Here is a 14,294-nt window from a genome sequence, read left to right on the forward strand (position 1 = left end):
CACAGGGCTTCAAGGCCATTATAAATACATTGATTAATTCTTGCTCTCTGATAGATGGGGGAAAGTTAAGGGAGACGGAGTGCAGTGAAAGAACTCATGAAAACATCACTCACAATGGCTCTAATTATAGTACAATTGTTGCTGCTTTTGATACAGTCCTAAACAATAACAATGCATGAGTTCCATATTAAACAGTCCATGTTGGGGAAGAAGAACAATCTCCCCACGTGGCATTTTACATTCCAGTGTCTCAGTATTGTATCGCAGTGGGACAGATTTGTCCGTGTCAGTGTTTTTCTGAGGCTCTCTAAGGAAAGTGTTTGTTGTATAGATTTGAGTAAAGCTCTTGGTTTCAGTTTCCTTTGTTGCTCTGTGCACTCTGAACTTTTGGATCTATTGATTGTGTAGTAAGTGTGATACTGAACTTTTCTATGCCCAAACCCTGGCTGAGGAAATGGTGATGCTCGCTGAATGCGAAAGTATATTTCTGACAGACTATAGAAGTACAAGCTCACAACATGGCTCCTAAAATACAGTCAAACATATTGTGGTTTTCACCATTAGGGTTAAACCACTTGGAAATAAATGTTCCATTTCATTACAAAATAAATAGCCTGACCTAAATAACCTGACTTAAGGCAATATTACTGAGAAATTGAATAAAAAATATTAAGATAAAAAAAAACACAAACACGATGAAGATATTATTGGAAATGAATCAAAACTACACAGTTGTTTATCAGACCCTTTTGAGAATTGAATAAAATATCTTAAAAATATATCATAAACCATACCAACGCAATAATATTATCCTATTTTTTCCTCACAGAGCCACACAAAACAATAGAAACAAATTATGTCAAATCTTAAAGTCTACCTAAATCCTACAGGACTGTCTTGCAGAGTCTTTACAATCTGAAAGGGATTATAATCAGTATATTTCATGTATGTATTAAGAGGAATTGGATACTGGATTTAAATACAGCATCCCTCACTTGAATGAAAATTGCTCGCCTGGTGCATTAGCCCAAAAACCTTTCTAGCTTCCAGGTTTGCTTCTGCACTGTGCGTCCCACTCCACATGCACACTAGTGTTTCCCCGCTGAAACTGCCCACAGGTGGCACAGACTTTACATTGTGATGACATCACAAAAATAACTTATTGACTTAAGAATGATTGAGCCATTTTATCTATTTTGTTATCACCTTTTAAATGTTTTTAATTATTTATATATTTAGTATTTAATGTTTTGTAAGGATAACATGTAAGGTTTTTTTTTTATCTTATATTTTTAATCAGTCTTCTTATCTACTATCTCTGGTATGTTGGACGTCTTGTATGTATAGTATTCTGCTTGTGTTTATTATGTATATTATTTTTGTATGTACAACTTACACACAGATGCTCTGGCACAAATGAAGTTCCTATCGGAAAAATAAAGTTCTTTTGAATTTGAATTGAATTGAATTTTGAATTTGAATAAAACACCTCCGTAGGGGTCGGGGATGTTTTACAAATACTCCATGGATTAAAAATTCATAATAGGAAACAGTAAAAATCTGCCCTTGTGTACACTTGGAGTATCCTGTCAGCAAGTCTGCAGAAGCCTCTTTTAAGATAATGTCCGATCTGGAAAACATCTGTTGGGCTTCAGTGATTTTTTCATTACGATATGCAAACAGTCACTGGAAAAAAATTACCTGCAAGCCTGTGTGATGGTGCCGTGTTCTGCTCTCTTGATATATACCTATTGTATTTTTATGTTCACAGTGGACCTACTTATATACCCAGCCCGATCTCACGAGCATTCGTGAAACTGTCACGTAAATTTTTGTTTCGGCTTCGTGCGCACCAACACGATTTCGTCATGTTTTTCGTGCCGCTCACCACGAAATGCACACCAATGTATTTTAAACGGCGGACTTTTCGTGCCACTCAGAACGTATTTCAAAAGAATGTGTATATTATATTTTTAATGTAAAACCGCGGCGAATCCAACGCTATATTTTGCATGACATCGTCCCTAAACATAACCCTAACCATAATCCTAACCATAACCTAACCATAACCTAACCATAAGCCGGTGGTACACTTACCAATTTGCATAGGAATTTCAAGAATGTCCGGCGGCCGGCGGCCGCAAACGCAATCACACAAGCAGTATACGCCGATGGACAGCTTAGATCGTCATGAATCCGCCGGTATAAACCACTTTCAGATGTGATTACCACAGCGAAAAACATTTCGTGGTGAGCGGCACGAAAAACATGACGAAATCGTGTTGGTGCGCACGAAACCGAAACTAAAACTTACGTGACAGTTTCACGAATCCCCGTGAGACCGGGTTGATATACCTAATAGCTCTACATATGGCCACCATTTGAAATTTACAGAGCACATATCTTGGCCCCTGATACTTGTAGAGGCATGATTCTGGTGTTTGTATCCATTGTTTTCAGGGTCAGGAAATCTATTAAAAACATTCCTGACAACAATGGATGATCTGGTTGAAGCATTGTGATGTGGCTGCCATTTACATTTTCAAAATGGCCACCAAACTCCTATTTATGCCAATATTTTGACTTCAGTAAATAGTAGAGGCACGATTCTGGTGTTTACACCCTTTTTTTTCACGGTCAACAAATCCATTGAAAACATTGCTAACATCATTTTACTTATAGTTTCATGCATGTGCAATTTTGAACTGGAAATTGACCAACAACAGTGCTCACTAGGCCCCGAAAGTAACCACATCTAGATGGTTTTGCAAACAGGATAATAACTGAAGCAAGAAAATATTGCAAATATGATTGGCAAACGTCCTCATCTGTTCTAGGAGAATATTTCATGGATTCATAACCATGTGAGTGACAACTCCTGGCCGAATAATGACTTTGTGTATTTTTTTTTTATCATTTTGGCAGTCATTTTTTAAAATTATTTTTGCCAGTTTATTTAAAAAGGGACCATGTACAATATTAAACATAAATGTTGCCATTTGATGTATTGCACCAGAGTTAGCTTTAAGCTAATTTCCATCTGCAGTCTCTTGGCAGGTCGCAAAATTTTGGCACTATTTTGGCCGCCATCTTGCATTTAAAGGTCACAATGACGATTTCTGTTTTTAAAACCTTGAAAATTGATTCCGCATCCAAACAAGCCATAAAATAAATACCTGAGTTAACAAAATCAGCTCCGGATTCACTGAGATCTACGTTTTTCTCACACAAAGTATGATTTTTGGCGACCATTTTGAAAATGGCCACAGCAGCTGGCAGGGACCTTTTGATTGTTGGCTCCATATCCAAAAATATTCTCTCGATCATGGACAATAACTATGCCAAGTTTCATGCTTGTACTTAAAAATGCACAATTCTTAGCTCCATTTACACATATCTGCTGAGCTATATTGGGCAGTCCTTATTCTGAAGAACCCAAGGACATATTAATAAAAAGAATACTGTGTGTAATAAGGTTTATGTCTTTGGAATCAAGTAAAATAGCCTAATACATAGAAATATATCAATCTAAAAACCTGGATATTATCAAGAAAAAGAAATTCAAGCTGCATGGAAAACTAATGTAAATAAGACCCCTTTGAAAATTAAATAAAATATCTAAAAATGTCAATCAAATAATCCATGTGCAATGCAGTGGAAGTTATGTGACAATCGCATACATTTGTCTGTCTGTTTGACTGTCTGTTTGTCAGTAACATTTCTCAAAAATGGACCAACAGATTTGGATGAGATTTTCAGGGAAGGTCAGAAATGACAGAGGGACAAAGTTTTTAGGTTTTGGCAGTGATGTGGCTTATAGTCTGGATCCACAGATTTGTTCAAGACTTCTGTATCATTTCCAGATAGCGGCACCGCATCACTGTAACTATGACAACAAGTGAACACTATGTCAGCTGCCTGCGTATGATCACATGATTGCAATCCTACTAGAAATCCACCACTGCGGACCTATCAGGACTTATCTGTTGGAAATGATACAAGTAGCAATTGATTAAATTGTGGGGTGTTTCTGAGTCCTATCAATTCCCGCTGTCCGCAACATATTTAAGTCATTTGATTCAGTGTCCGTACATGCATAACACATGCCCATGCTCAGCACAAGGTGTCATGAACTAGGGTGTTTTAGAACCCATGAAGCAGGCAGCAGACCAGCATGTGAACTGATAATGATTTAATAAGAAAAATATACATCAAACAAAGATGCTCAACGAATAGGCAGAGAAAATAACAGGATGAGGAAAAACTAACTAAGGGCGACGGCCAAGTGCCGTGAATAAATCTAAACCAAACTAAAGAGTGGAAAAAGGAGGCACAGGGAAAACAGAATGGGAGAAACTAAACTGAACAGAACTAAAGGCGGACCAGACGGCCGAGGAAAACGCTATAAATAAAAATAAACTAATCGGTAAAACTCACGACTGTCCGGGGAAATCAGAGGACTGGGAGGAAGACTGAGTTGAAGGAGCCGATGGTGGAGATGTGACTAAGACAGAGGAAGCAGACAGGTAATCCACGTGAGGGACAGAGTCCAGGGAGCAGGGGGACAGACAATGTAATCCAGAGAGAGAGCGGAAGAGTCCAGGCAACGGCGTGTGTGAAGCACAGAGCAGGATGAAACAAAGAACGGGGTGCGGCGTGTGGAATGAGTCAATAATCCAGCAAGGAGCTAAGGCGAGAGCCAGGCTTTTAAGCAGCGCTGATTGTTCATTCATGCCAGCTGTCCTTCCAGCACAGCCACTTGTGATAAGTCTGATAAGCCCGCACACAGGAGTTTGAAGGGCGTGACACAAGGTCATTTTGTTTTTGGGTACATCTATATTAAATAGCCACATTGTATGTTGCCATGATTTTTGATCATCAATAACTAATAAACTAATGCTGCATTTCTAAAAATAAAAAATAAAAAAAATGCTGCATTTCTGACAATGCCATATAGGGGGATGAACAACCTTGGCGGAGTACTGCACTCCCTCAGGGCTTTTCTAGTTAACACTGGCACATGTAGCAATTCAGTAATAGGTAAAATGCAAAATCTCAAAGTTTACTCTAATCCTACATGGTACTATAGCACATTCTTCTTCCACTATCTGACATGGACTACTATCAGTGTAATTCACAAATGAAATGTACCCAGTATTTCTTGGTGCATTAGCCAAAAGCCTTTTGTAGCTTCCAGGTTTGCTTCAGCACTGTGCGTCTCACTACACATGGTCATTAGTGTTTTCTCCCCTGGCCCAGCCAACAGGTTCGTTCTCAATCCATTGACTTTTCAGCGTGATGACTTTACAAAAATATGTAACTGTGGGCGCTATAGTGGTTTTTAAATAGACAACTTCTATGGATTGAATATTTATAATTGGAAGAGTAAAACAAAAGACTTTTTCTGCAGATGAAGGTGCCCTGTCAACGGTTTTACAGATGTGCCTTTTATGATGATTTTAGATTTGGAAAAGCCTATTTGGATTGCAGGGGATTTTTTATGACAATACTTTGAAAAATTAAAGCGAGGTTGCATGGTTGCTTCGTATCTCAACTCCTAATATGTCCATGGTTTTTTATGTTCACAATAGATCATTTGACTGCTCATATGTGAAGTGGGTGTCTCTCATGCTGAATTACCCATGAAGATAGAAATATAATAGATACTATGTCACCACTCAGCCTCAGTGACAGTTTGTGTCAGTTGTCACATTGGACAAACTGCATCCCTACAGGAAATCATTATAAAGAGACAGCTTTATCTTATGAATTTTTTATCCAACTTTCCAATTGGGCAGGGTGGGTAGAGCGGGTTGCAAAAAAAAAAACAACAAAAAAAAAAGCAAAAAAATAAACAAGGCAGCTGACATGCTCAGCATTATAGGGCAGAGGAAAAAGTCAGTAATAATTGCTAAAATTAAATTCATCAATCAAAAGCTCCAAATAAATGCTGGCAATCTTTTAAATAAATAATCGCTGTAAATATTAACATTACAATTTATTTCATGGAATATTTTATACTAAAATGCCTTTCAAAGTGCATATGATAATAAACGGAACATCCATAAGCACACAATAAACATGTAAAAAATACACAGTACAGTCAGTCTATACACACACTGACATATGCAACATAAAAAGCTCAGGTGATGCCTTGAAAAGACTTTTCAGATTGCAAGCTTAAGGTCAGCAGACAAAATTCCAAAATTCCATATATTTCTTCAGGTAAATGCTAAATGATATCTCACCAAACTGCTTTGGGCATATGAAGGAGCTTGTGACTTGAGACATGTTTTGGGATCGTACACTGAAAGTATTTGTGAAATGTAGTATGCAGCCAGGTCATTAAGGTTTGTTTATCAGGAAGACTATTGAAATAGTATTCTGAGTGGTATGGTAACGAGTGGAGTTTCAGAGGACCGGAGCAATATGGTGTCTAATATCCTAGTTAGTTATAAATAAATTGCAATCTGTGAAGGCCCATAAACAGGGAATTGCAATGGTCTCGCCGGTTCATAATAATAGAATCAGGCGAGGAAAGAATTCCACTAACCTTTGTGTTATTCCATTAGTGATCGAGGGTGATCGTAGTGATCGTAGTCCTAAAGTACTTCTTTGTTTTTAATCCGTCCACTTTTCTTTATTGACTTTAACTCCAAATACAGTTGAGCTGCCTACAGTCTTTAAGGCCCGGTCACACCGCCCGAACTTTGCTGGAGCGTTCCTGGAGCGGTGAAAAAAATTCATCACCGCTCGTAACCGTTCACCACCGTTTAACAGAAGTTGGCCCCCGTTAAAGCAACGCCGTATACGCTCGGCCACCGCTGATGTTTCTGGAGGGGCCCTCCTACTGCTCCGAAAGTTTTGAGCTGCACAAAATATTCCGAGCGGTGAGGAGGGGGCAATTTTCCGCCCCGGCAAAGTTCACCCCTGCTCCACCAACGCCCAGTCAAAGTTTGGCACTGCTAGACGCAAGTTCGTGGATGCTTGGGTCCGCTAGGCCAACGCAGAAATCTTGAACGCTGGACCACCACACTTCGCCAGCGTTGCCCGGGCGGCGATTAAATGTTGCACAAACTTCGCTGGAGCGGTTGTAAGTGTTTTACGAGCGGACACGGGGTTGCTGGAACGGTGTCGGGCGTTGAAGCAGCGATCCATGGCGGCGATGAACTTTGGTTTGGCGTTGGTATAGAGGTGTCGGAGCGGGACCAGAATTTGACTATAAATACGGGGAGAAATGGACCAGGAGCTCATTTGGAATCGAGTTGCCGTTGAGTTCAGACCTCATCTATATCGAATTTGCTCAAAGTTACAGTAAAACTGTATCACCATGGATGCTGAGAGACTTGCTATGATTGGTGCACTAGTCCAGCAGCAGAATCCGAACCTCCTCAGATTGCAACAAGCTGTTGACAGAAGGAGAAGAGAGAGAAGGAGAGACAGAGTTGTGTGGGTCAGACAGTGGATACTGAGAAGGCCTGAACATGGACTGTATGACAAGCTGATGGTGGAGCTGAGGAATGAGGATCCACGAGCCTTCCAACACTTCTATCAAAAATCTATCAGAACTTGTATCAAAACGATCCGTTCAGCTCTGTAGTCACAAGCGGTATGCCGCTAAGCCAACTTTATACTCCCGCCGAGCCAACGCCTGCATGCGCAGAACACCGCTATACCAATGTTCGCGTCACCGCTAAACCAACGCTCGCTACCACTAAAGCAACGCTGGCTTCAGCGGTGCACCGCTAAGCCAACGCCCGTGTTTTCGATTTTTTTCCCATTTTGTGCGCGGTGACGTTGTTGAAATTCGGCCCCCCCTCCCTACCGTTCAAGGAACGCTCCAGCAAAGTTCGGGTGGTGTGACCAGGCCTTTAGAAAAACGCTATAATGTCTACTGTATCAGATTAAAACATGTGATCACACATTGACACTTTATTAAGCAGGTACACAAGCCAATGTTATGCTAACAAATATTGCCAAACACTCTCATTAGTAGCTTAGCATTGGTGGTTAACTAATCAGCTGTCCTCAGTGTGTAATATCCTGGTTAACTATTAGTAAATTGCAATTTGTGAAAGGCCATAAACAGGGAATCACAATGGACTCTTCTGTTCATAACAATAGAGTCAGACTGAGAAAGAATTTTCTGCCTTTTGTGTTATTTCATTAGTTAGACGGTTAACTTAGTGATGCTGTCCCTGCTGAAAAAACCAGCATAGACCAGCATGCATTTCATGCTGGTCTATGCTGGTTTATGCTGGTCTATGCTGGTTTGGTGTTGGTTTTAGCTGGTGGACCAGCATTGCAATGCTGGTCCACCAGCTAAACCAACACCAAATCATGCTGATCTATGCTGGTTATGCTGGTCTATGCTGGTTTTGCTGGTAGACCAGCATTGCAGTGCTGGTCCACCAGCTAAACCAACACCAAATCATGCTGGTCTGTGCTGGTTATGCTTGTCTATGCTGGTTTTGCTGGTAGACCAGCATTGCAGTGCTGATCCACCAGCTAAACCAACACCAAATTATGCTGTGCTGGTCTATGCTGGTTAATGCTGGTTTGCTCATGCTCAGTGTTTTTTTTCTCTGCTGAATCAGCTGTCAACCATCATGGTCGTAGCTGATAAAATTTCAACTATGCTAATTCATCAGTTTGTATGTAGCTAAGAAGACAATACCTTCAAACACACTGTCACATTGTTGGTGAAACAATAAATTATTTTGTTTGAGATTCTGTCAACTATGTCGAAATTAAATAGAATTACAGAGAATTTAAATAAAATTTAACATCTTGGGAGAATTACTAATGAAGGCATTAATAAGGGATAGCATTGCCTTTATGGAAATAAATACAAATGAGGAAAATCAGTTTCATTTAATTTATTAATACACTGTACAATCCAATAGCTGCCCTGACATGCAAACATGAGTTAACTTTACTAGGTTATCAAAAAAATGCATTTATTATTGATATTTATGAAGTAACAGTCACTTGAATGGTGAAAAATGCAAAAGACAGTGTTTAGAGTGAAGATTACTTTATTTATAGTTAAGCTCACTCGCAACAATAAGTAGCAATCACAGTCTCTCTCACGACTGATCCACACCCGGGTCAGTAGGTGGCGGTAATGCCCAATGTAAAGGTGGCCAACTGCCGTTAACTCCACAAAGAAGAAGACATTCACTCTCCCGCTCAGCTACCGAGGCACCAGTACAGCACACAGGCCGGAGCAGCGAGGGCAAGCTGCCGAGTTGAGTTTTGTTTGTGACAAACGACCTTTAGCGTTAGCGAGCTAACGTTAGCCTAACCGCTAATACCGCTAGCGGTTGTTAGCATCCGCTAGCTAGCCGAAAGTTTCAGACTTCAGAGAAAAAAGTCAGATCTGAGAAATTCTGAATTTTTTTCCTCAGAATTTTGACTTTTTCCCAGAGCAGATATTTTTTTAACCCGTTTTGTTATATTTTTGTTCAATGGCTCTAATACTCTTCCCATCTCTGTGCTTGCACTAGGGAAAATTTTGTCTCTAATCGTTGTGGCTAAAGTGCTAGAATTTTGTTTAGCCACATTTAGCCACACTTTTTCAGTATCTGTACTGCTGCGTGTGAAGCGGGTTAGGTGTGGGAGGGGTGTCCCCTCCCACAGGGGGGAGGGGGGGCGTCCCCCGGGAAAAATTTTGACAAAATGGAGTCTTTTTCCTGCATTCTGGTGCATTTTGAGGCCAAAAATATGTTCAATATTGCTTCAGTTTATTTCAACATTTTAATTAAAAAAGTTACTCACACACAATTTGCATCTGGACTATTTTTATTTCTAAGTAATAAGAAATATGCACAACAATTCCTGTAAAAAATCAATATATCAATCTGTAACATAAAATACATACTCATTCAACACTTTTTAAGACTAGAAAGTACTGAATCTTACTTTCCTGATGAGATTCATGATAAAAGCTAATGAGTTTCATCTAAACAAACATATTTTTGCCATAGAATGGCTTTCTATGGCAAAAATACAAAGTATCACTGGAAAGTACTCTGTCATTAAATTATCCCTCAGACTAGAAATTACTAATTTGTATTACAAAATAATGCAGACTAGAAAAGCCTTTGATTAAACAGTCACTATGTGACATTGCAATTGTTTATGACTTTGAACATTTTCCAGCCACTGACAGATCCCTCTCCTTGTCCTCCTTGTTGTACGCCTTCCCGGGGTTAGTCCGAATCCTTTTTTCTGATTGGCTGAGACGAAACACGTGACAGTGTGCATCTACTAATGATCGGAAGCATTTGGGTCGTTCCAGTTATACTCGGTAGCGCTCAATTTAGACAGGTCGCCATTTGCGACTAAAAACCGATTTTGGCAACCAAAAATGACAAAAAACACGCTGGTTAGGGGCCCAAATATTTTGAGTTGGACTACTGACCTCCAAATCCAAGTTTCAGGGATGGCAATTTTCCGCGGATCCGCGGCTTTCCACCGATTTAATTTCAAATTTGAACACTTTATTGTCACTGATGTTAACGTCGTTAACATCTCGCGGGAGTCCGCGAGACTCCGTCGGATCCAGAACCAGCCCAGAATGTGGTGGCGGCATCCGGAGGACAGCACCAACTGAGCCTGAGCACCGCGAACGGAAAGCACCAAGCCACCGGAGCTGTCATTTTTTCAACTCGGCGGGTCCGCCGGCTGCTCTCCCCGGTCACAGACTGCTCAGACTCCCCGGCTGGCTAGCTATCCCCTGCTAGCTGCTCGGCTAACACCTGCCGCTCCTCGCCGCTCATCTGCCCGGGACAAACCGCACCTGTTCCGGCTGTCAACGTCCCCAGTCGCCCGCTAGGAGCTCCGGACAATGCGCTGCTCATTCGTGGGTGACTTTTCACGGCCGTGGGGGGTTTTAAGGCACACTTTGCCCAGTGACCAGTGATAGCTTGGCAGCTCCAGCTAACAAGTTGATGTGGAAGAGGAACTGGATCTCCCCCCCCCAAAAAAAAAAAAAAAAAAAGTAGGATTAATTTTTTTGGCCACTAAAAGTTGATTTTGGCTCCTAAAAATGTCTAAATTGACATATGTTGGTGGCCCAAAAAATGTCATTTGGGCGACCGGACCTCTCGGCCTTAAATCGAGCACTGTAAAGGAGGCGCGGTTTGTTATTTTCTTTGATTATCACTCGGCAAATTAGGAAAAAGTTGTAAGTTAACCCTTTTTTCACATTTATTAGGCAAAATTAGCTTCGCCACCGTGGCTAAACATGCTAAAAATGGCTTCGCCATCCTGAGGAAAGTTTTAAGCCTAGACTTAAATGTAGAGAGAGTGTCTGCCTGTCTGACCCATGGAGAGAGCTGATTCCACAGACACTATCAAATAAAGCAGAAATGCCTGAAAAACTAGAAATGCACTCAGAGAGCGCAGAATATTTCCTGTATCCAGACAGTGATCTGGATCACCCTCAAAATCTAATCAGTTGTTCTTTGTCCCATTTCTGACATTTCCTGAAAGTCTCATCAAAATCTGCACACAGAGTTATGTTGCTAACAGACAAACAAACCCACCCAAAACATAACCTTCATGGCAGAGGTGAAAATCTTAAATGTTTTCTAGATTGATACAGTCCAGTGGCTGGCTTCCAGCTGTTAGCATCACAACTTACCTTAGCAGAAATCATGACAGTGAATATTTTGTTCACTTTTACCGAGCCACTGACTTTTCACTGCCATTGCTTGCACTGAGCTAAGCCATGTTGTTAAGAGCTTAAAGCCAGCTACTGGTCGTATTGACACAAAAATGATATTGATCATGTCTCTCTATGAAAATGACAGAGAAAGGGTTAACTCCAAAATTGTCTGAGTATTCCTTTAATGCACAAGGCTAGAAAGCAGTGTCGTCAGGACAGTTGAAATGGGGACAATTTTTAATTGACAATTTACAACATTTTGCTGATGGAATGTTTTGTTTGATTTCATCACAGGATTGTGACACTGATGAGACGTGGGCAAAAGTATCTGTCAGGGTGCTGATTGTTGTCAGTGAAGATGAGCAAGTCGTTCCAAATCAGCTCCACCTTCACCCAATATCTACTGCCATCATTGTTGAGGGAGGTATTGTAATGGACAATGTCCAGAACCTGCCTGAGGCACTTTGCCTTTTGTTTGGATTGTCATACGCTTTACATTTAGACTACTCAAAGGCCATGAAAAACACTTTGGGCTTCATTCAAAGAGTAATGCTTGGCCTGGGAGAGAGCAAACTCCCACCAAAATTGCAAAGTCTTAAAAATCTCTTGTTGAGTTAGAATGCAAATGCACGAGTGGATTCAGTTGTTTCTTATTGTTCACTGTATTAAAGTCAGCCCACGGGTTCATCAGCAAGTTAGAGGCTGTAGATGTTCGTACATTCATTCACACAGGTGAGATTGCCAGTCATTACCCTCTCAGGTTTTTGTGTTAAATACAGTGTTATAAAGAGAAGAAAAAGTTGATGTAAATGGAAGAAAAACAAAAGACAATTTCTGTTTGAACTTTCAGCAGTTATTACCTTGATTTATTATGTTTAATTGTAATTCGGATTATTTTAAGAAATTGGAGCCTGTTTTTCATTTCTTTATGGATATTTTTGAACCACTTAAATTGCTGAAGTTCAGTTTGCATGGTTTTAGAAAATAAGTCAGATTGCTGTCCAAGTAAATATATAACTTAGAAATGCTAAGTTAGTTCAACTTAGATAAGTATGTTAAATGAACTGAACAGTGTAAATTTAACATGCAATTATTTAGTAGATTGAAATATTAATTCTGAGTAGTCTTTACTAAGTCAAGCGTGTTCTAAAATGAGTTATCAAGTACAGTCTACTTGATTGTTTTAGTTGCTTAAACTCATTTGTAAGTGTACTCTACAAAGGAAGTGCTAGTTAGTACAACTAAATTTAACTCGTTCTCTTTACTTGTTTTTTTTTTTAAGTGCAACCGGTTTGCATGCTTTTTTTAAGTAATGATAACTAATTGGATTTTACAGTGTAACAGGGTTATTTAGTATGCACTGCCAACAGTTTCTTTGGCCTGGTGTTACAGAAACATCAAACTAGAAAGAAATTTTTGTCCCTTGCAGTGAATGGAAGTGTGATAAAGTACTTATGTATAAAGATCAATATTAGGGGGGTTTGCATGTTTCAGTCAATTGTGTAACAAATTGCATGAGACTTAGATTACCAACATTTTGGCGTTATGATGCTTGATTGTATTTTTCTAATACACTGTGATACTTACAAATCTGTGCATGTCTTTTCAGTGTGTTTCAGGGAGTGGCTGAAAAAACAGAATGTGGAACAAGCAGAATTGGAAGCCAGGGTGGGAAAGGCTGGATGTTGCATCTCCGAAAAAATCATGGACATTAATAGACAAAACAAAAAGGCCACTTAAGTGGTGAGTGTCTAAGTCCAAAACATTTCCAGTTGTACAGTATATTGCATTTTAATGTTTTGGATTTTCCTTGTTTAGGCCCATAGATGTTTTGTGTGTTTATTTGTAATCTTAGTGACTCATCTTATTAAATAATATTATGTAATATATTTCCTAAAGTTTGTTACCTTATTGTTATTAAACTACTTTGTCATGAAACCTCAAATTGTCTTCATTGAACAGCAACTTGACATTAAGAAACATTAAGCACGTGATATTTTTACAACTTCTGGTCGCAATCAACATTCCAGCATCCCAACGGAGACTAATATCAACAGGTATGGTTCTGCTAATCGGCATAAAAGATTGGTGACCATAGAATAGAATGCTTGACATCAGTATTCCATGATAGGACCACATTACCAGCTTGCCATTATTCTGTGTGGGCAATAAGCCAACAGCATCTCATACAGGTGACACAGCACTACAGACCAGCATTGTATGCTGATATGCTGGTATATACCAGCATACCATGCTGGTCACCAGCATACCAGCATGCCACGGTGATCACCAACATGAAGACCAACATTTGTTGTGTTTTGAAGCTGGTCACCAGCATGAAGACCAACATTTGTTGTGTTTTGAAGCTAGCATACCATGCTGGTGACCAGCTTCAAAACACAACAAATGTTGGTCTTCATGCTGGTGACCAGCATGCTGGTCCATGCTGGTTTTTTCAGCAGGGGTTTATATGGTCCTGAAGTAATCGTATAGGATTTTAATCTGCTCAATTTGCTATAACAATCTTAATTTCAGATACTCACAGTTGAGCTGCTTACATGCTTCATGCAACTGAACAAAACTTTGCTAAATCAGCTTAAAACATGCGATCACACACACT

At 39.9% G+C, this 14,294-nt stretch overlaps 1 long non-coding RNA gene across 1 annotated transcript; it reads left to right on the forward strand.

Moving 5' to 3' along the window:
• Positions 1-10,335: 10,335 nt before the first annotated feature.
• On the forward strand, positions 10,336-13,414 carry LOC127537772 (uncharacterized). The gene is made up of 2 exons (XR_007947596.1): positions 10,336-10,867; positions 11,969-13,414. It is a non-coding gene; the product is annotated as an uncharacterized LOC127537772 (long non-coding RNA).
• The last annotated feature ends 880 nt before the right edge of the window (positions 13,415-14,294 follow it).

The sequence above is a fragment of the Acanthochromis polyacanthus genome, chromosome 2, assembly GCF_021347895.1.
Source record: "Acanthochromis polyacanthus isolate Apoly-LR-REF ecotype Palm Island chromosome 2, KAUST_Apoly_ChrSc, whole genome shotgun sequence".
NCBI classification, from domain to species: Eukaryota; Metazoa; Chordata; class Actinopteri; family Pomacentridae; genus Acanthochromis; species Acanthochromis polyacanthus.